Source organism: Pteropus alecto, unplaced genomic scaffold, assembly GCF_000325575.1.
Source record: "Pteropus alecto unplaced genomic scaffold, ASM32557v1 scaffold65, whole genome shotgun sequence".
Lineage (NCBI taxonomy): Eukaryota > Metazoa > Chordata > Mammalia > Chiroptera > Pteropodidae > Pteropus > Pteropus alecto.
In genome coordinates, this window is record NW_006439191.1 from 3,459,316 (window position 1) to 3,480,812 (window position 21,497).

Sequence of the window (21,497 nt, forward strand, 5' to 3'; positions counted from 1 at the left end):
GAGGGAGGGAGAGATCGCCCCTAAACGCGGTAAGGGAGTGGGGAGATTCACTTCATAGCCTAAATATAAATAAATCATTCACGGAGAGAATTACCAGCCCCTCAGTCACACAAGCAATTTCCCAGGGGACGTAGGTTTCAAAAAGGAATGGGAAGTTCCTAATAGAGAGCGAGAGAGAGAACACGAGAACACACACACACACCACCACCACCACCACCACCACCACCACCACCTCTCCCCCCCATGAAAGTCACGGGTGTTGGAGGAAAGAGGAGAGGGAATAAAGCTAATCTTACCCGATCAATCAGGCGATCCTTTGTGCAGTATCGAGATATGAAAATGGCAAAAGAAGGCGTTCTGCAGCAAAGCCATTTCTAGCACACTCTCCCTCGGTCACTGTGCAGGCATCAGCGGGGACGCGGGAGCCTCACAGCCTGTCACCCGCTCCCCCAGGGATGGTCCCCAGAAACCCCAGAGCTTTAGTTTCTAAAGCTAGGCATCCGGAACTGAGGCTGCGAATGGAAGTCAGTTGCCTTGGGTCTGAGGCAGTAGGATTCGCTGGGAAGCAGGACCCGGGCGAGCTCCCGCCGCAGCAGCGCTGGTTACCCCCATTGCCTGAGCCTCCAGGCGCAGCGCTCCCGAAAGCGCCGGGCGACTCGGCCTTAGCCGCATCTTCAGCCCTTCGATTTTATCCGTCCCCCCTCCCCCCATGCAAATCGCTGACGATTTGGTCTCCTAAAGTGACCACAGTGGTTTGGATGGGGGACCGGCTGTCTTGGGCTTCCTCATTAGGCCTCCCGCAATTGCTGCGAGTGAGCAGGTTCAAGGAAAAACCCTAGTGAATGCACTGATGGAATACTATTAATCCTAATCATAATATCCCCGACGCAAGTGACTCTTAAGGAACTGAAAGTGGGAAGATCAGAGCAGCATTTCCGAAGCGGGTCCCTCTTGAATTCTCATTGGACCCTTCCCGCAGCCTCAGTCGCTCTCGCTGCTCTATCAGGATGACTACAGCCTTGCTCACTAGTTCTCTCTTCATCTTCTTGCCTTCAGCATCTTTTTACTCCTCTTTGCAGATTTATCTGCATTCCACCTGTCTCTGGTGTTACACGACTTCTGTTTTTCCCCACTGTATGGGGATGAACAGTCCATAAATTTTCACTTTGTCAGCCTAAGGATCATCCCATAGAAGCCCCCATCCCCCCCCCCCCCAAAAAAAATAAAAGCCACCTCTTTCACATTTTGCTCCCTTTCCTTGGAGGTTGTTGTCGCTCCATGTAACTGGTTTTCACTTGGTTACCTGCCACCAGGAACTGCTGATTATTTCAAAGTTCCACCACCCTGCAGCACATCACTTTACCTTCATTTGGGAGATCATGGAGTATCTGTTTGAATGCTGGATGTATTTTTCTCACTGTCACCTTGCTTCCTGAAATTTCCTCTGGTAAGTTAATCTCTTTATATGTTATTAGAAACATTGCTGCTGTTGTGTTTAATAAGCTACCTTTGTTTTAAAAATGTCATTTTTACATTTTTGTGACTTTCAGAACTCAAAGACCTATGTGACCATCTTTTAATTAGTACATTAGTTGCAATCATGTTACTAAGATATAGCCCATGTAAAGAATTACTCAGTCATCTTTTTCATTCTTTATTTCTGTCTTCATTTATATTACATGTTATAGGAAACATTAACTACCCCTTCCCCTTCCATTAATGCTTCTTGGCACACATTGTTGTACCACTTGGAAGGTCAAATTGTATGTTTATCTAAGAGTGAGTTTAAAGTGACCTTCTGACAACTGCAAGGTCTGAGAAAGTTTACTAGTCCCTGATCATCAGAAGGTTGTTCAGGTCAGTGTTTGTTCATTGCAAGCAATTTCGTGACTGAGGGAGGACTTGGGAAAAGTGAATTTTATGGGTTTAGCAGGACAGTAGGCACTTAAAGCCACTGCATGGTAAGGAGTGTGAGTTTTCAGTGCACCATTTTATTTTTTTTTCCTGACCACATCCCAGATCACACATGAACACATTCTTTGGGGCATTGTATTTCCATTCAGGCATCATATTTGAGCATACATTTCCGATTTGGTGAGTTTAGCTGGTGAACAGTTCATTGGAATGTTCGTTTCAGAGGAAGGGGACTCAGAAGAAGGCACCAATTGTCTCAGTTCTAATAAACTGTAATTTAGGGCCAGCTTTTACATGGAAACTGGAATTGCTTCATCCCACACTTGTTCAACCCCTAGACTCAATTTTTAACATTTCAGTGACTTTTGCTTTTATGAACATTTTTTTTTTTTTGTGAGCTTAACTGACAGGATTATCACTTCCCCTTTAAGTATAGGTGTGTTGAGAGACACTTCAAGCTTAGCCTTTACTTCACATACTGCTAAAGGCATGGTATTTATTAAATGCCAAGACAGTATATGTCACTCATCTCTCATGCATACTGAGGTTTCGGGGGTTTTCTCTGTGACACCCCCCCCCCATTAGAACAAGTTTCTGGTTTCTGCAACATTTCTTGTTATTGGGATGGATGGAGGTGAGAATCTATTGTTTAAGCTTTTTCTTCTTCTTTTTTTTCTTTCTTCCTTTCTTTTTTTTAATTTTAAAATCTCAGAACTATTCCCTTCAACGTTGATGGCTGTCTCGACAACCCCAGTAACGCTTTTTAAATTCAAAAGCCCTCTTAGCTTCCAGACATAAAAGTACTCCAGCTGCAGCGTCACCCCATCCCCCAGTCTCAGCATCCATGGGCACCCCCCCTCGCTTGGCTCCCACCAAGAGAACAGGGCTGAGACTGTGGTCCGTACTGCTTGGCGCCCCTCACCCATCACCAGTTTCTATCTGGTCTCCTTCCCTATCTGGTCGTCCAGCCTGACAAGTGCCATCAGCGTCCGCGACTTCGCTGAAGAAACCAGGGCTTAGCGTAATTCACCCATTCGAACGTCCTCTTTGGGGGACTGCTGCTGTTGCGCAGGGGTGGAGGGAGGGGGAGGGAAAAAAAAAAAAAAACTTTCGGTGCAGTCCGACCTTTTCCTCGTCAGCCAGTCTTCTCCAGTGAGGCTCGGGGCGTACGGGGTTTAGGTAAGCGCGTTTTGCTGTCTTATAACCTGACTCTTGAGCCTGGCGAGGGGAGGCAAAGAGGCTCCCGCAGCGAAGACGCTGCAGCCGGAGGGAGGGCTATCAACAGGCGACCGCCTGGAGAGACTCCGCAGCTCCTGGCAGCGCCTGAGCCACCTGGGCGCGGGGCGCGCGGAGGACCAGGTGCCCGGGTGACCGGCCGGCCCCGGGCTTGGTGCTGGGTGTGCGGGTGACCCACGCGGGAAGGGACGGTGCCCGCCCGGTGACCCGCCCGCGCAGGCTCCGCACTCAGCCCCTGCACCCTCGCAGCCCTGGAGCGCCGGGCGCGCGCGGGGTTCCAGGCTCGCTTCACGCTCCATTTCCAGTCTTCCTCTGGCCGAACTTGAGCCAAACCTCTTCTCTGCGCCAGAGGACACACTTGGGAGGTGGAGAAGATCCTGTCAAGGCCCTTCTACGGCCGTTCGTATGTATGTATGTATGTATGTATGTATGTATGTATGTATTTTTTTTTTTTTTAATGAGCTATAACTAAGACTAATGGGCGAGGGCCCCCCGGCATGCCTGCTTTATCAGACCCTGGCCGCCGTCTTCCTCCGACTGCTTGCCTGGGCTGAGGATGGCTAACTGACTTCTCAGGCTCTGGGCTCAAGTATTGCTGACCAGCCCTCCCTCCCTCCTTTCTCCAACTCGCAGGAACGTGGAAGGCGGTGGAGCAGGGTGGGTGGGGGGGAGTTAGACTTCAACTTGGAGCTGGGGCTTGGGATCGAAGACTGAAGTTCAAAGTGAAGAGTGAGGGATGGGAGCCCTTGAGCTTATATGACACCCACTTTCCAGTTGGGCTTTTATTTTTCCCCTTTTCTGGAGGTGGGGCGGGACGTAGGAGGCTGTGAGGCTGGGAGCCCTCTCCTGCCGTGTCTGCCGAGAGGGGGTGGTGCCTCTCGGTGGCCGTTACTGCTGCCTCTGCAGCCCAGCAGTGGCACAGTTTAAGGCTCTGATGGTTGTTCTAGTCCCCAAGAGTTTGGCCAGAGAGCGTTTTACTTTCACCGGGTCGAGAACGTGATCAGCAGAGACCTCCTTCTAAAGGGAACCTGGCTGGAAACACAGGGAGGCTCCACCTCCAGGGATGAGACGCCTCTTTCCAGCTGCCTGAGCCTCCAGCCAAAGGCTCGTCAGAGCGAGAAGTGACTAGGGTTGCTAAATAACCTTATTATTACTTACACGTACCCTAGGCAGTCAGATGTATGTGAGCAAAGAAGAAAACACGAGGGCATAAAACTGTCACAGTAGCTTTGAAGGCAGATGATTCAGATTTGGGGGACTTTCTCTTTGACGTGATATTTAGATTTGTTTGTCATCATGCAGTTAAGCAGGTAAGGACTGAATGCCTGTGTTTTATTGACAACCATGTGACCTGTGTTTGACCCATCTGGTGGCATTTTTTTTCTCTGTTTCAAGGAGTGGAATATATGCATTTTCAGATGGTTCTGCTATGATGCATAACTTCTTAATATTCACATTCGTGAACCATTTTAGCTCCATGTACATGTTTAATATACATTTAACTGTTCAACTTGCATTCATTTGAAGGTTTAACAGTGTTACAAAAATCATAAATTGGGACAAGAGGAGAGAAGGAAATGAGAGGATAGAGTTGGAGGGAAGGGTACATAACCCCAGTGAGATATGTGGGATAGCATTTGCAAAAATGCCTTAAAAAGTGTTTGTTGTTAAGGTCATAGACCTTAATATATAAAGGACACTTGGAGCACTATTAAGAGCATCTTGAACTAGCAGTTTAATTGTGACTACTTCATAAGAATGGGCATTTTATGTTATTTTTTCAATTGAAAATAAACCCTTGGAGTGATAGTTGGTTGGGTTGTCAAATAGAATGAGAAGAGTTTGCTCTAGGCTATGTTATATATGATCCCTGTACAGAAATCTCTGGGCTTAGCACATCAGTTGGAAACTAAAGAATAAAATCTGAACACATTTCAAAAATAATGGGAATTCTCCCATAAAATATGCTTTTTAAATTTCAAGTTTTATAGATGTATAATTTCAGTAGTCAAAGATTTCTTCCACTATCAGCTTTAACAACAACAAAATTGAAATGATAAAATAGATTTTGACCATTTTAATGAATGTTGTTATTATTATTGTTTTGTTATGTTGTGCTTACATGTTGAAGGAGTCTGAATTCCCCACACAGTGAAGCCAGACATATCAATAAGATAGAACCTTAAAACTATTCCTTTTATTTGTAATATTTTCTCTAACAAATTGTATTTTTAAGATCTTCTCTGGGAATATTTTTAGTACTTACATTTATTGATTGTGGATCCCTGATCAATAATTTTTTTCCTTGTAAGGTTCACTGATAACATCTTGGAAATATGAAAGATAATTGCAAGTTTGGGTGATAAAATTGCAAAGTTTTAGTGCTTTTCTCAGATTGATCCAAGAGATAGTTTTTACTCCACTGGGGGAAGTAATTCATCAATGAATTCCAATTCCTCAGTTCTTGTGCGTTTTCTCCTCTGAAGTTTTGTAGTGAACAGGCTCATTGTGTGTGTGTGTGTGTGTGTGTGTGTGCGTGCGTGCACACATGTGTGTGCATGTGTGTGCATGTGCGTTTTAGGTAAGCAGAGAAGGTATTTATTTTAAACCTAAATTGCTTTAATAATATTTTCCAAGTGAAATAGACGTGATGCCATATATGATTGATTTATCATTTAATAAGAAAATACATGATTCTAGCTTCTTATGAAATATTTTCTCTTAGTAAAGTCAACATTATAATGGCAATGCAAATTTGTATAAAACACAGTACATTTTAATCTTCTTCATGAAAAAGGATTGATGTGTTACAGTTAGGTAAATCAAACCTGAATTGGAAGAAACCATTGAGAGTCTAAAAGAGTGTGTGTGTGTACGTGTGCACGTGCACACCTGTGCCTGTGTGTGTATTGTATACACATATGCATATATAAAATTAGCCTTACCCTTAGATTTGTCTGTTCTTTAAATAAAAATGGAATTTCTTTTCAGAAGAGTGCCTTTGCGTGTTTCTCTCCACAAATGCAAAGAACTCAACTGGTAGGATTTCAAAACTTTGATACTTTGTTATCAACCTGTGTTTCAGTTACCTATATTTGCTGTTACTTTTCATTTTTTCTTATTATCTCTAAAATGATCAGTTACTGACCATAATAAACATCAAAAAATTTAGTCATTTAGAAAACTGGATATTAGTATTAAAAGTTCCTATGCAAACAGAAATGAACCACCAATCTGTGCAAGTTTATTATGAATTTATCTATCTAAAATATCATAAGGATATTGATTATGACTTACGATTAATGGAGTATTCTTCCAAGTTCATTGATATTTTTCTCTTTACATTCTTTTAGTGGGTTGTTGTGAAAAGTAGAGTGAGATGGATCTGGGACCCCTTCTCCAGTTTCAGTTCTAGTTCTGCCTCGTTAATGTGGTCCTGGTGAGATATCTTGACCACTTTCCATTTATTTTCCTCATCTTCCATGTAGGAAAAACAATATCTTCTTTATAATGTTCTTGTAGATAACATGACATGAGGTGAGGATGCTTTAAAAAGACAAACATTATGAAAACAATGTATTATGAAAAAGATACCATTTACGTTTGATTATTTTCATCTTTTTGGACAAAGTTCTATATGCAAGAAGTAAATTTGACTTTCTTGTTAAATATTAGTATCAGATATCCTTGGTCTATGGTGTTATGGTAACTAATGAGTTTAAATGATATTTCTTTTGTTTTGATATTGTGTAGCTAAAAAAATACCTTAAGGAATACTTCCTTATGGCACATTATTTCTTATTTACAGTATTTTCATCTTGGCTTTAATGCCATTCTGGGACAATATTCACTTTTACAAAAACAGTTGTTCTTGCTCAACTTCTCAGTGCCATTTAGTAAGAGGGAAGTTTGATATTTTTTTTTTTTACCAGATTTATATTGACCTTATGACCTCTGCCATTTTAATTGAAAAGATGAAAATATTTTCACGTAACCACTTTTAAACTGAAGAAACTCAAAGACAGACAACTAATTTCAAACATCCTTTATAAACTGTATTCAACTTACTATAATTAATTAGGCGACATCCAGGTTTTTGGTGTTTTAATTTAGCAACTACTTGATTAATTTCATTTAAACATTTAGAAATGTAACTCTGACCGGTTTTTCCACCCATTGCTATTTGGTTTTATGATTTTAAAGTTTATAATTTATAAGTTCTAAATGAGAACAAAACCAAAAAACATTATTTGTGTTCGAATATTATTGACTGCTAACAGATGATCTTGATTCTTGAATGAAGATAATAATTCAATAATGTTTATTCTGGAATCTAGAAAAGATACTCTGAAGATGAAATTCAATCATGAATGCTAATGGCCATTCTACTGAATTTACACCTGGGAGATCTAGCTCAGCTTTTTTTCTTCTTAATGATAACAAATAGCTACTCTTACCATTTTACACTGGTTCTCAAATATCATTGATAACATTTTAAAGCTTTTATTACTATCACTTCAAGTCATATTTGATGAGTTATTAAGAATATTTATATCAAGTTAGTCATTTGCAGACCTATTCAGTTTCAAAGTCTCGAAAGATATTTCAGAAGCTATAAGTCCACAATTCTATACTTAATGTTTGCGATAAAGTAGTCATTCAAACAGTTCTGAGATATTTCTCAATTTTGTATTCAAAGTAACAAATTATGAACAACTAACTTGTTGATGCTCTAATAACTGAAGTAAATCCAAGTATGACTTTCTATCCTATTTCTTTTCCCCCCAAGGTAAATTGTTACAATTAATATATTTTTAATGACCTAAGTGGATTGCTAGGTATTTTATCATGAAATAAATGGTTGTGTTGATTTTTACAATGTTTAGTTTTAACCAAGAAAGTGTAAATTCAGTTGTGGAAAAATGACAAGCAATCTAGTAAATTAAGAAATTTTATACATTCTCATTCTTCTGTATACACTGTTATTTCTTAAACACAATTATAATTTTTCAAAATACTTTTATTAAGTTCGGAATTAAAAATAATATCCTCAAAGTGACCTATTTTTTTTACTTATAATTAATTTTTTTCAGAGTATTTCTTTTAATGCCTGAATTCTAGTTTACTGAGATGTGGATGCTTTTAAGAGTACCCAAAGCATAACATATTTCTTTTAATAGTTGATAAAGAAGCTACCATGTTATAGTTCCAGAAAATTAAATCTATAAAATACACATTTATTGATTAAATTAATAAATATGTTAACATTACCTTCAAATATATTGTAGCTCTCTGCTATATAAGAAATATTGTCTCATAATGGTGTTTCATTTAAATTCCATTATAGATTTATTGTAAATGAATACTTATAGATAGACTTATTCTTCCTGATTTTTGTGAATATCAGCCAACCTCATCAGGACTGAGCTATTTTTTATTAACTTTTCTGGAGCCCTGCATTTTGTTAATTTTAAAAGTGATCTCTAGACCACTGCACTATTAAAAAACAATCTAGCCTTGGGAAGACCAAATTTGAGTAAGTATGCATTTTAGATTTTCAGTGTCAATTATTAGCCAGTATATAAACACACTGCTACTTTATAGATTCCTTAAACACTCTTACAACTGACAAATATCATCTTTAAAATATGTCAGGTGATGAATACAAATATAAACCAGGTTGGAAAAAAGTGATTAAGTCAAATCAAAGAATATATTTAAAAATTGAAGCATGGGTTCATTCCAGTAACATGTTAACAAAATCACATATGTATTTGTAGGTTGCATATAATGTGTTCTTTATAACTTGTATTATGTTTAATAGGCATATACATTTAAGATACAAGCTTTTATAAATACTTTTAGATACACAATTTAATACTGTGTGCAGAAGCTCCTTTTATTGTAGCTAAAGTAAGTATAGAACAAAAGTTAATCCAATCAGGAAATCCCTGGGATAGACAATATATTTAAGTGCCTTTCATGTCTTTAGTGTGGTAACATTTCTGAAGGTTTGAAATATCAGCCCTGTACATGTATATCTAGAGATGGTGGAACAGTCTTTTACAGAAGCGGTCACATCTTTAATAATAATAAATGCAATCTAAATTTTCAGAAGAAAATCATTAAAAGTTGAATAAATCATACAGTAAAATTATAGAAAAATGTTTTTTAAATATAATTAACCTATGCTTTTCTCAGCATTTTATTATATAATACTAAACATTAATATATAGTCCAAGTCTATCTTACTCAGAACATTTAAATTGAATGGCTCTGCTTGACTTTATAGTAATCAAATTTCTGATTATTCATTCAGATCTGTCACTAATCTACAAAGACAATAGATTTTATGAGTGTGGTAAGATATGTTTTCAACATTATACTATGGAATAATGTGGCAGAAGACTAAAGTTTCAAGAATAGAATAAAAAGAACTTGTCAGTTACCAATTAACAGCAACAGCTAGAAAGTTTTTTCTAGTTCTTTTACTAATTTCACTCCAAATGGAGTTGTGAAAAAAAAAAAACATAAATTTTAATTGAAAAAATTTTTTGAATAAACAATTAAGATAAAATCTGTGTTTTCCAGATTAGTAAGATGTACTCTTTTGTACTTATTCAAAGTTTCAACCTGTCATTCATAATCATCTCAAAAAAAGCACTTTTGTTTTTTAAATGGGAACTAAGAGATATGAATTCATTCTTCTCTGTGAATTGAAACAATCTCAATAGTTAAGAAAAGGAGAATCCTGAGCAATTTCTTAAGGGTCACGCTATATATTTTTAAAAATCTTAAAACGTTTTTTTTTTTTTTTAATTAAAATATGTGTTTTAAGCTCCTTTCTTGTTTTTGAGTGGGGGCATAGTTTATGTATGTATAACCCCCCTTCTCTTCAGCACACACACAGTTTTACAATACATTTCTCCATAGTTGAGAACTTTGAGATCCAGGACAGGTCATTCACATTTTCAGTATATAACTATCTTTATATTTTGCCTAAAAATGTAACACTAATTATGTTTGAATAGTGACAAAACTGGGGTAGGGGGGAATAACCTCATGATCCAAGTTTCTTCTTAGAGTGAACTTTAGTAGGTTATGTTTGCATTTGTATCTTCCATCCATCCACGAAATGCAGACCTTTTAGCATGTCCCTTGTTTAACTAGTTTGAAGACAAAAAACAAATTACAGTCGTGCAGAGACAGGCCAGAACAAATATGAAAGACCACTCATGGCATCACTACTTTTTCAACCTATCTTTGATGGCTGCTGCTATTTAAGAGATCAACTCTGATTTAAAGAAAGAAACATCAACTTCAATATAACCTGCTGTGATTAACTATTAAAAATATTTCCTTCTCATTAGTAATATTAATAAGGTAAACAAAAGTTTAATCTAGCTTCACATGATTCTTCCATCACAAAAGTGATAAAAATTTGACATGCTTTATTATCTTTTAGTTAGAGATTTGCAGAGGTTTAAGCTGAAGATGACTATTTGCTCAGTATTTAAAACGAGTTAACTGTTCATTAGACATTTATCTGTTACTAAATTTTGTTCTCTGATAAGTCCTGTAATACTGATTCCAATAATTATTATTCAGAAGGCAGTTTCTGACAATTTAGACAACAGAATTTTTTAAATTGCCACTAGTATGTACATGATATGCTGGATGTAACTAATATTTAATAGTCTCAATTTGTCAGATGTAGTTATATCCCCTTTATTCATTCTTGTATTTCAAAATCTGGCTGTTTTTATATAAAAACTATCTTTAAGAACATAGATTTTTTTCATATAAATTTAATTTGCTTTTGAAATTTAGTACCTTAAGCTCTTTAACTTTCTGAGTTTGAAGACAATTTGAGCTATCATAGAAGTTAATGTAATATATTGATAAGTGTGATCCTTGAAAATAGCAAATGTAAAAATTGTCTGTTGGTAAATAATGGGTAAATAAGGTGCTTATTGTTAGAAAAAAGCTTAGACAGGCTAGAATATATTACTAACAGCAGGCAATGTAAGGCTCATCACCATGTGAAAATATGGTCCATCTCAGCATGTCTGGCAACTGGACAAGGTGTGCAAAGGTTCATTGCTAAGGATCATTCTCTAATTAGAAACATCTAACGTTCTGACATATTTATTAGGTGGTGGTTCGGAAAGCATTGGAGAACAGCAAATAAAGACTTACCTACTTGATGTTGGATTGGTTAGCTTATTGTGGATGACTTCTTTTTGTTGTTATTTTTGGTTCTTTCAAAAATTATATTTATGAGGTATCTGATCAATGGTATGCACTGCAGTGAACCTTGAAAATATAACAATTAAAAGATATAACAGTTGTGCAAAAGAGACATATAAGCTTTTTGTTTGTTTGTTCACTATTTGAAGTATGCTTTCTTTTAATTAATCCACTAAGGTGAATTTAATGCTTGACCATTCATTTTATTTCCATACATGTTCAATTTTGATACCGTAATATAATTCTCTTTGAGAGGAGACGAGAGTTGCCAAATTCCTCAGTATAGACATAGGTCAATAGGAATACATTTTCTACCCAGGGTATTAAAGGATCACTGTTACAGAGGGATTTAGGAATGAAAGCAGTTGTGCAAATAAAGCCATAACAATTCTCAGAGTGATGATTGAGTTGACATCTTATCTTTTTTTTTTCAGAAATTGTTTTAATGAAAACATTTCCAATGGATATAACTTTTGATTTTTAATAATTAGAATTAACAAAGGAAATCTGCTTAACATCACAAGAATTTACAAATTTATTTTTCTTATTTCATCATATATTTATTGAGACTCTAATCTGTGCCAGGTTTTTATGTGTGTGTGTGTGTGTGTGTGTGCGCATGCGTTAGTGAATAAAACGGACATAAATCCCTACCTAATGTTGCTTATTCTGGAATTACGGAAATTATTAAATTATTATAGGAAATATTAAATAATTACAAGAATTATTATGCTGTGAATTAAATGATATCTATAATCAAGATTAGAAGATAAATTTAGGAATCCACTGACCATATTTAAAAGTTTTAAAAGTTTTGAACATTTTGATTTCTTGCAAATGGATAAAATGAAACTTAAGATTCTTATTTTGAAATTTTCAAAGTTTTTTTATGGCTTAAATAATCAGGACCTTTTTAAAAAAAACTTAAATAATTTTAGTGAACTTGCTTTGAAAGTTTCTTAAGTGTAATATTGCTTTTGTGTGCAATGTTTCTACAAATAACTTCTAATAAAATAGTTTATGCAATCTTCTAGTCCTGGTGAACACTAAGGTAAATTTTGGTCCTATTATAGATTGATAGATTTTATTATCCAGTTGGTTACCAAACTCCAAGATTTCTCAACTCCATTTCAGTATTGTCTTGTTCTGTGAATATATTTGTAAGCCTTTATTTCCAGCAGTAGGCTGGAAACACCTTTGCCGAATAAGTTAGTATCATACTTTCAGTTTATACTCAGCATCCTTATTAATTTTTTAAAAGCATTTTTAAAGCTTTGCAAACTGTAACAGAGACCATATCCATAAAGTCAGGGGCAAAAGATTTATTATCTTTGTACTTGTATAGATTTGCATGTAGTATGTTTTTATTTCAAATTAATGATTCCTGAAATCCCCTTTAAATTTTCACTTGTGACAAATTCTTTTATCGACAAGAAATGATTTATTCTCTTTAAAACTAGAATGCTTTTTAATATTGGACTATAATAAGGAAAAAAAAACCCAAAAAATAATGCTGCCCATTATAGTAACTAAATTAAATCCAGATGTCCATATCATTATTTTCACTCCATTCCTGTACGTACATTCCTGTATGTGCATTACTTTAATCTTTATTTCAAGCTGTCTTTGGTTTCACTGTTGTAGTAGTCTAAGACAGTAATTTCACTAAATTTTATAAAACATTTTTTCATATTTTACTTTAAAATTAGATTTTCAATCTAAATAAACTATTCTAAACATCCTGCATCTGAACTTTAGTCTTTGGTCACATTCTTTATAAACTAAACTTAAATATGATTTGAATCTTACTAGGGTGTTTTGTTATATGACCACATTTGTTGAAACACCGAGGTTTTTTTTTTTTTTTTTAATTTAAAATATAAAGATAACCCAGGTGACTCTTGAAATTTTGAGATTTTAAGAATAAATTTCCCTCTGTGCTGCACAGAATTAAGGACTAGAACTCCCTTCTCTTCATTTTTTTTCTAATCAGTTCTATAAGCTAGTAGCATTTAACTTTCTCTTTCTCAGTAGGATAAGATTGTATTGACAGAATCAAGCAGGAGACTAGTTCTCTCTTCAGTACATACTCAGAGGAATCCAAACCCTCATTAAGATGGAAAACACTTAAAGCTGTAATTCAGAGGCACTGTACTACCTGATCAGCTAAACTAAATAATAAGAAGGACCCTCTGGAATACAGGGTTAGCAGTTAAATGACTAGAAACATTCATCGTTAAGGTCTGTCTGAACCTATACAATGTGGTTTAAAACAAGGATTTAAAAATGTTTTTTAAGAAAAAAATGAAGTACAAGTATAATAGAAATGTATTACAGAGCAATACAGTGCCAATCTTGCTAATGTAAGCAGATAAAATAAAACAGCCCATAAAATTAAAAGAAAACAAGAATTTAATTCAGTGCCTATTCCATACCTGTACTACATGTGTGACAGTGTGCTAAGTGTTGAAGGCCACAGGGATTTCTGAGCCATAATCCCTGACAGCAAGGCCTTCATAATCTGGTGTATGAACAAAGATGATAAAGAAGGTGATAGTAGCATATCGTGAAACTTCGCAATGTTCGCGAATGGAAAACCATCCAGTATAGAGTAATTTTAATGATTTTTGCACTACCATATTTAGAAGTATTTAAAGTAGTTATTAAACCACCAGGACACTTGTCTTTAAAATTCAAAAAGAACTGCTAATTCAAACAGGAGTTCATTTTATCTGTAGTGTCTAATTTGGATAACCTCAGGTTTTGGTGATGCCTGCAGTTAAATGGTATTTTTTGTTTGTTTGTTTTAGAGATTATTATTACTATTTAGCTTTTTAGAAATTTGTTTTACTTTTCTGAGGGAAATAGAATTATCAATGCATAAGCAAAAAACATCTAATTTTGGTATAATTCTTTGAGGAACCCAGTGGTAAATATATCTAAGAGTCAGGATGACTTTCTTCTCATTCGCACATTATTTCAATGGATACACAAAGATAAAACAATCATTTCTCTATACCTGTGGTGGAGTACGGAAAATAGAATGGCAACATTCAACCTATTTATGCGGAAAATAGAACAAATTATCTAATGTCCGTAAGATTTTATAATTTGATGAATTTCTTGGCATCTTTATATAAAAAATGCCAAATTCTACTGCATTAGACTTCTTAAAAATCCGTTATCTTTAAATACACAATGTGTAGATTAAGGAAGAAAAATTTGGAGTCATTTGAAGTCTAAAATTATAGATCATAACTAGTATTTAACTAAAGCCATAAATCAATACATAATTACATTTTTTTTATGAATTGACTATATGCTATATATAGGTCCTGAGCATTCAAAAATGAAAATCCATACATATATGCGTACAGGAAGAGATGCATTACATTATATATGTTTGAATATGTTTATCAGATTTAATACTTGAATTTAACTGCTGTTCTAGAAAGCCGTGCCTTTAAAACTTTTTTTTTTTTTTTTTAACATCCAGGGTCTTTCTTGCCAAATAATACCATAAAATATACATTTTTTAGCTGTAGTCCTGAATTTTCATGCTATTGTTCCTTAAATTAGTACTTGAAAATATTAAATTATATGAAGCAGATAAGCTTTAAAAACCTGTATTATGAAAATGTATATTATGAAAAGCCATAATATGTAGTTACTCAGATCACTTGCTTATAATTGACTGAGATAATAATCTCTCATTTTAACTTTAACTTTTTTTCTATTTCTACTATTTATAGTTTCAATTTTAAAATTGTATTTTGTTCAAAAACATTTCATTAGTTGACAACAAAAACCCTAGTAAGGAACTTTAAATCTGCAATCAGTTCTAATTAGTCTGTAATGAGCTGTAATGGAGAGTGCATGGTTTTCAATTTGGCTTCAAGACTACTTTCATTGAATCCTTCCTCTGTTTCATGTTTATTCGCCTTAAACCTCAGTCTTCCCAACAAGCAAATGGCGATAATCATAGACACCCCATTATGCATCTGGAAGGTGAAATAAAGAAATCTTGGTGAAATGAGTGTCATATCAAAATCACTCAAGAAAGGTTAATTTTGTTGCCAAGAAAATAATCATAGCATGCCGTTTGCATCATCACCGCCCTCCTCCCCACCACCTCCACCCCCCATGCCCTTTACAGATTTGGAGGGAACTTGTTAAAGTTATCTGTAGTATACAACCTTCCAGAGGGGGAGAGGCCACCTATTCCGATACTGTTTTTATATTACTGTTAATATTTAAATTCAGGAGTGACAGCACAGTGCAACCTACACTGTGCTCATGAGTGAGTAGAGGATTTGTGTTTCACTTTACCTGTGGACTCGCATTCATTTGGTCTATCTCTAGAAACTATGACTAAGAGAACATAAATGAAAATTGAGTTTTCTACAATTATGGGCATGATCATGATAATTCTTTATAATTGCATCTCAAATTAATAATTAGTCATGCTTTTATATTCTTGTTCTTAACAATTCTTGAATATTAAGTATTCTTAGTTTTGATGCTACTTGAAATATCACTTATGTTTATGATTTGGACACCAAAACCATTATCTTAGAATTCCATTTCTGTCCTTTCTCAACTATTAAAGCTACTGCCATCTTGAGTCATAGTTTAGATGCAAAAGTTCCTTTTTGCTTTCACGTAGAAAGAATTTTCTTAATCTTGCTATACATATGATATTAATGACACCTCCATTTAGTGCTTACTTAATCACCATTCATTCATTTACTTAGCCAATACTCATTAAGCAACTTTATTTCAGGCACTTTGCTAAATGTACTCAGTTTTTATTAAGATAGAAACAATTATTTCCTCCTAAAACTAAATCTAATTGGTGTCAAGAGAGAGATGCAGGCAACGAGACAAAATATACATAATATACAAAAAGCTGTATGAGTGTGCTTTAATAGACGAAACAATGAGATCATTGGGATCGGCCAGCCTCACAGGATCACAGAAAGCTTTGTGGGGGGACTGACAATCTAGTCTGCAGTTACTGGATAGGTTAAGGTTGGGCAAGTGAAGAGGTCCAAGTAAAAATTGTGGTTCAGGTAGAATAAACTACACAATCAAAGATCCTGAGGATAGGGAGAAAGTGAGGTGAATCTGAGGAATAAAATTTTGAAGCGTAGTTGATGTTTGGTTGATAATGATAGTGGCATATGCAAAGGGAACGGACTCAGGTAAAGAGCTAAGCGATGGAAGCTAATTTTACAACTCATCTTAAGGATTTTGGAGGTTATCAAGAGGGCAAAAGGCACAAAATCCTAAGTAGGAGTTTTAACTTTTTAGTGAGATACCTGTAGTAACAACAGGTAAGGAAGAGCCACATGGGTGTTAGGGAGAACACTTAAGCAGCTATCGTAGTAATCCAGAATACGGCAGTGATTCAGGGTGATGGTAGTGTTGGGGGTATGGAATGACCCAGTCAGCTTGAGTGAGTGTACACAGAAAGTGACAGATTTGATTCCTAGGAGAAGGAATGCATAGAACTTGGGGATTGATTAGATATACGCAGTGGTTGAGAAGGTAGTAGAAGGTGGGTTTTGGATTTAAAGATTTGAGTCAATAAAAGTATCATTTATGAGATAAGGAAACCAGACAGAGAAAAAAAATGGAGAATGTGGATTTTTAGTTGACAGAAGTATTAGTGTCTAACAGATTCTCGTAGTAGTGTGTCCTGCATTACACATGGCCTTTCTAAATTGATTGTAAGTTTCTGAGGATAGGAGCATGATTTTCAGTGAGACCTATGGTCCCTCTCCATCTCAAAACATATTGGAGCATTTTGTACAGTGTAGGTATCAATAAGATTTACTCTCTTATTTTAGTTTTCTCTATTCTACCAAATAGGAATGTAAACAATGACTATATAGAAAACAAATCAAAATTTACCATTAAAATAAACTTTAACTCTCCCATCATTCATTTACTTAAAGTTATATTGAATCAGTATTTACTTCGGAGCTAGCATTTATTCCAGTACATATTAAAATACATGCATTATATAATATATGATAATATAATGGTATATATTTTAATAGATTCTGGGAATATTCAATACAAATATACTATTTTACAATAATAAAATGGTTCTAATATTTAACTTTAAGTTAATGTATATTACTATCACTTGAGAATTGGAGACTTTATTTTGGAGGTTCAACTTACAAACTTCAATATCGGTGATAATGAATGTTAATTCAAAGAGCTATTTTATAAAGCAGTGTAGTAGTTGCTCAAGATCAGGAATTCGGAGAATGGGTGTAAAATTATATCTTGGGCAAATCAGTCAATTTTCTCTAGGCTCTTGTTCTGTACCAAGAAAAATGTAGCTGAAGGTTATATGTGTTCCCTAGCCTCTCAATTTTCTGTGGGTTTTGCATTTTTCAAATTAAAAAAATGTCTTGGGCACAATTATTTATGAAACTTCTTTGCATATGCAAGATCATAAGTGAGTTCAGATTCCTGAGAAAACATTTTGAACACTTTAGCAGCAAAAAATCAGTTCAAAGACAGACATAAAGAAAAAATGACATGGCATGCAATGTTAAGTGTTTAACAAATAGTAATCATTAGTATTGAATACATAGTAATCATTAGTTTCGAACAATCAACTAGATACTGAACAATGAGATAATGTGGTCTAAAAGATGAACCTCTACGGAATGACCCACAATCCAAAGCATATCAAGTCTCAGTGATTAATAACCTTTTTCTTTCTGTCTTCATAGTTTCAGCTATACTAGACATTCACTTTTAATTTTATAAGTAATATTTTATAAATTTCAATATTTTCTGCATTTCAGAATTATATGATAAATCAATATTTTAGATAAAAGTAATGTACTGCCACCCTGAAATAAAATCTCAGAGAGCTGGTAAAGAGGAATAATGATTATGTACTAGAAATTATTCCATACTAGAATGAATAAATTACATAATAACTTATGCATTTATTATGTGTTATATGAATTGATGATTTTTTTCTATAGATTACCCTCTTGGTGCATTTTCTTCTGCACAGATTTTCAGGGCCACTGGGTATTTGCAAATAATGAAGTTGTATGCGTTGATAATGGTCTCACTGAATTATATTTTGTAAGAATTTGTTAAAAGAGTAGCTCATGTACTAAATATCTATTTTAAAATCATGTGATATTCAGTATTTACTGCTTCCTTTTTTTAATGAAAAGAACAACTCGTTCAGTACCACTTTTTAAATACTGCTTTTTTAACATGAATTTACACTTAAAAAATGTTTTGTTTTTTGTTAATTTCTTCTATGTTTCATAAAATGTACCCTTACATGTTCTGGAAAATATTGCTCATTGGTTCTGACATTTCCTTAGTTGGTCTCTTGGACACTTATTCAGGAATTCAAGGTCATCTTGTACTTTCCCGGCACTCCAGGGAGTAAAACTGATGAATTCACTTACTAGTGTAATAAGCTTTACTTTCTTTCATTGGCTCTCATGATTTTTCTCCCTTAACAATACCTCTAAATTTACCTGCCTACTTCAGTAGTGACCTCCAAATGTCCTTCAAAGAACTCTATTCATTACTTTTGTCATTGGCAATCTATATTATAAAGCCATCTCTCACACAAGAATAGATAAGGCTATTAATCCAAACCAAGTAAAGGAAGCAATTTAGGGCATTCAGTAATAATTAAAAATTAGTATTCATATATACACGGGTGATTCAAATGTACATTTACCTGCTTTTGTGGCAAACTAAATAAATGAAATCCTTTTGTTAGTGGATATTGCATCTAGTGGCCCCTTGTTCTAAGGATCTTCAGAAGCCTACATCTTTGTCTTAAAGTATTCTAAAACTGCTTTGCTCTCTGTTTTATAACTCCTCAAGGTAATTTCTCAAATACAGTTTAGTAGGAGTATCAGGTGTCATAGTTTGCTTATTGTATATCTCTTTTAAAAGACCTTATAAATATAATGATTCATACCTAATTCTAACATTTTTGGGTGGTTTCCCATACACATAATTTAAGAAAATCTTTCCATCTTCCTAAATGTTAAGATTAGGGAATTAAAGGATCACAAAGCAGCTATAATTCATTTGGTGAAAAGACTGAAAACAGTGGTTCTGGGTAATCCTATAGTGAAACAATTGAGAATAAGACCTTAAATGCCATCTAAATTAATCGTATCCCACTTTTTCTATGATATTATGTGTCTTACAAAATCATGAGCGTGAGCACAGAGTTGGGTCTAATTTTATGGTATATAATTACATGATTGCAAACCAGCATAAAGTATGCTTTGAGACACTCAGTGTCCTTACCACATGGTAGACGCTGTTCTTGATGTTTTATATAAGGAAGTATAACTTTTTTATAAGAATGACTCAGTGTTGCTAGCTTAAATATATTTAATCACCAGAATAAAAATGTGTGATAAACAAAGGTAAGAGATATTTATTAGTCATAGGGGGATTATACTATACCTGTATATATAACAATTCTTAGTTTATGAATGTAAATGAAATATATTGATATTCTGGAAAAGGTATAATTCTCACATAAAAACAATATGTAAAAAATATCTACTTTCTTCATCAGAATTGGAAATTATGAGTTGAATCATTTGACAGTGTTACATTTATGCAAACAGCTGTTGGAGACACAGCATCTCCCAACTCCTATTTCAAATGGTTTCTATTATATGATGTTATTCTTTCTTATGATAAATTATTTTTAAATGTATTCACTTGTAATATTTCTTATGTTGTTTACAAAAGAGGGCATTCTTTAATCATCACAGTAAAGTGAGTCTTTTGATTGGAACAACTCATCTAGTATGGGGGTTGTAATCCTTTTAATTCTGTATTGGTTAGACTGCAACTTGATGACCTCCAGCAGTCATATTATGTCACTATTTTGACATACTTTATAACTCCAAAATTATTGCTGTATACTTGTCATATATAAATAGTTTAGGCTTACATTTTGAGTTATAGGCTTTTAACTAGAAAGCAAATTAAAGCTATCAATTGCCTCAGCCAAACATCAGAGAAAGATGACAACTACTATAATTAAAATATTTTACTTAATACTATGCATTTGATTGCTTTCTAAAGAGACTTTGCTGACTAAAAACTCTCATAACCCAAGCTTTCTCATTAATCAGAATTTATATATTGCGTAGTTCTGTGTGCTATTAATAATATTGGGGAAAAAGTTGATGAGGATGGAAAGTAGAATTGAATTCAAATATTTGTAGAGTTTTTTGTGTCGCATATGGACGTTGCATCAGCTGTTTTGTGTAAAGTTATTTATGCTATACCACACTGGGTCACCCCTTAATAATTTTTTGTGAATGCTTATAAAATATATGTAGTTTCATAGTTTAATAAGACAATCTGTATTGTCTTAGTTTGTCTGTATATGAATTTTGTTGGTATTCCTACTCATCTCATGAATGAGACACAGGCACATTTAAATCTTTTGAAGATCTTAGAAATAACTTAATTATTATTCTTTTTAAATAATCAGGGAAGTTTGTCTCTAATGGGATAATGGAAATAATATGTGAGCAAACACACATCTCTGCTCTCCCACACACATGTCCATTTATGTATATAGAGAGATACATGGTGGGTGGGTGGATGGATAGATGGAGAGAGAGAGAGAGAAGGATGAAGGGAGGACAGACAGACACATACATAAAAACATTTATTTATGTATTCTTAACCCAGTTTTATTCCATTCAAGTTCATGTTTGTTTGTTTGTTTTTTTAATGGAAACTACATAAATATTTTAAATTAATTGTAAAGTATTATCTCTAAAATAACTAAACAATAAAATATACTTACTATTAAAATTATGACACAATTTACAATATAATTCAACATTCATTACTAACTGAGAAAGTGTCCAATGTTAGAAAACATTTAAACATAAAAATGGATTATTGGTCTAAACTTCTGATTGTTGCACCATAGACTTTAATTATCTACTGTATGACATTGTCACGATGAGGCCATAATAACTCAGTGACTTATTTCCAATAAAATCAAAAAGACACGAAGTATGAAAAAGATAGAAAAAATAAGT

The 21,497-nt window shown here is 34.5% G+C and overlaps 1 protein-coding gene across 1 annotated transcript in view; it reads left to right on the forward strand.

The window, feature by feature from the left end:
- Window positions 1–1,007: 1,007 nt before the first annotated feature.
- BRINP3 (BMP/retinoic acid inducible neural specific 3) overlaps window positions 1,008–21,497 on the forward strand; it is a 245,387-nt gene continuing 224,897 nt past the window's right edge. Inside the window, exon 1 of the mRNA XM_006916221.2 lies at window positions 1,008–1,447. The gene's annotated coding sequence lies outside the window, so the exon portion shown is untranslated. The remainder of the gene's footprint in view (window positions 1,448–21,497) is intronic.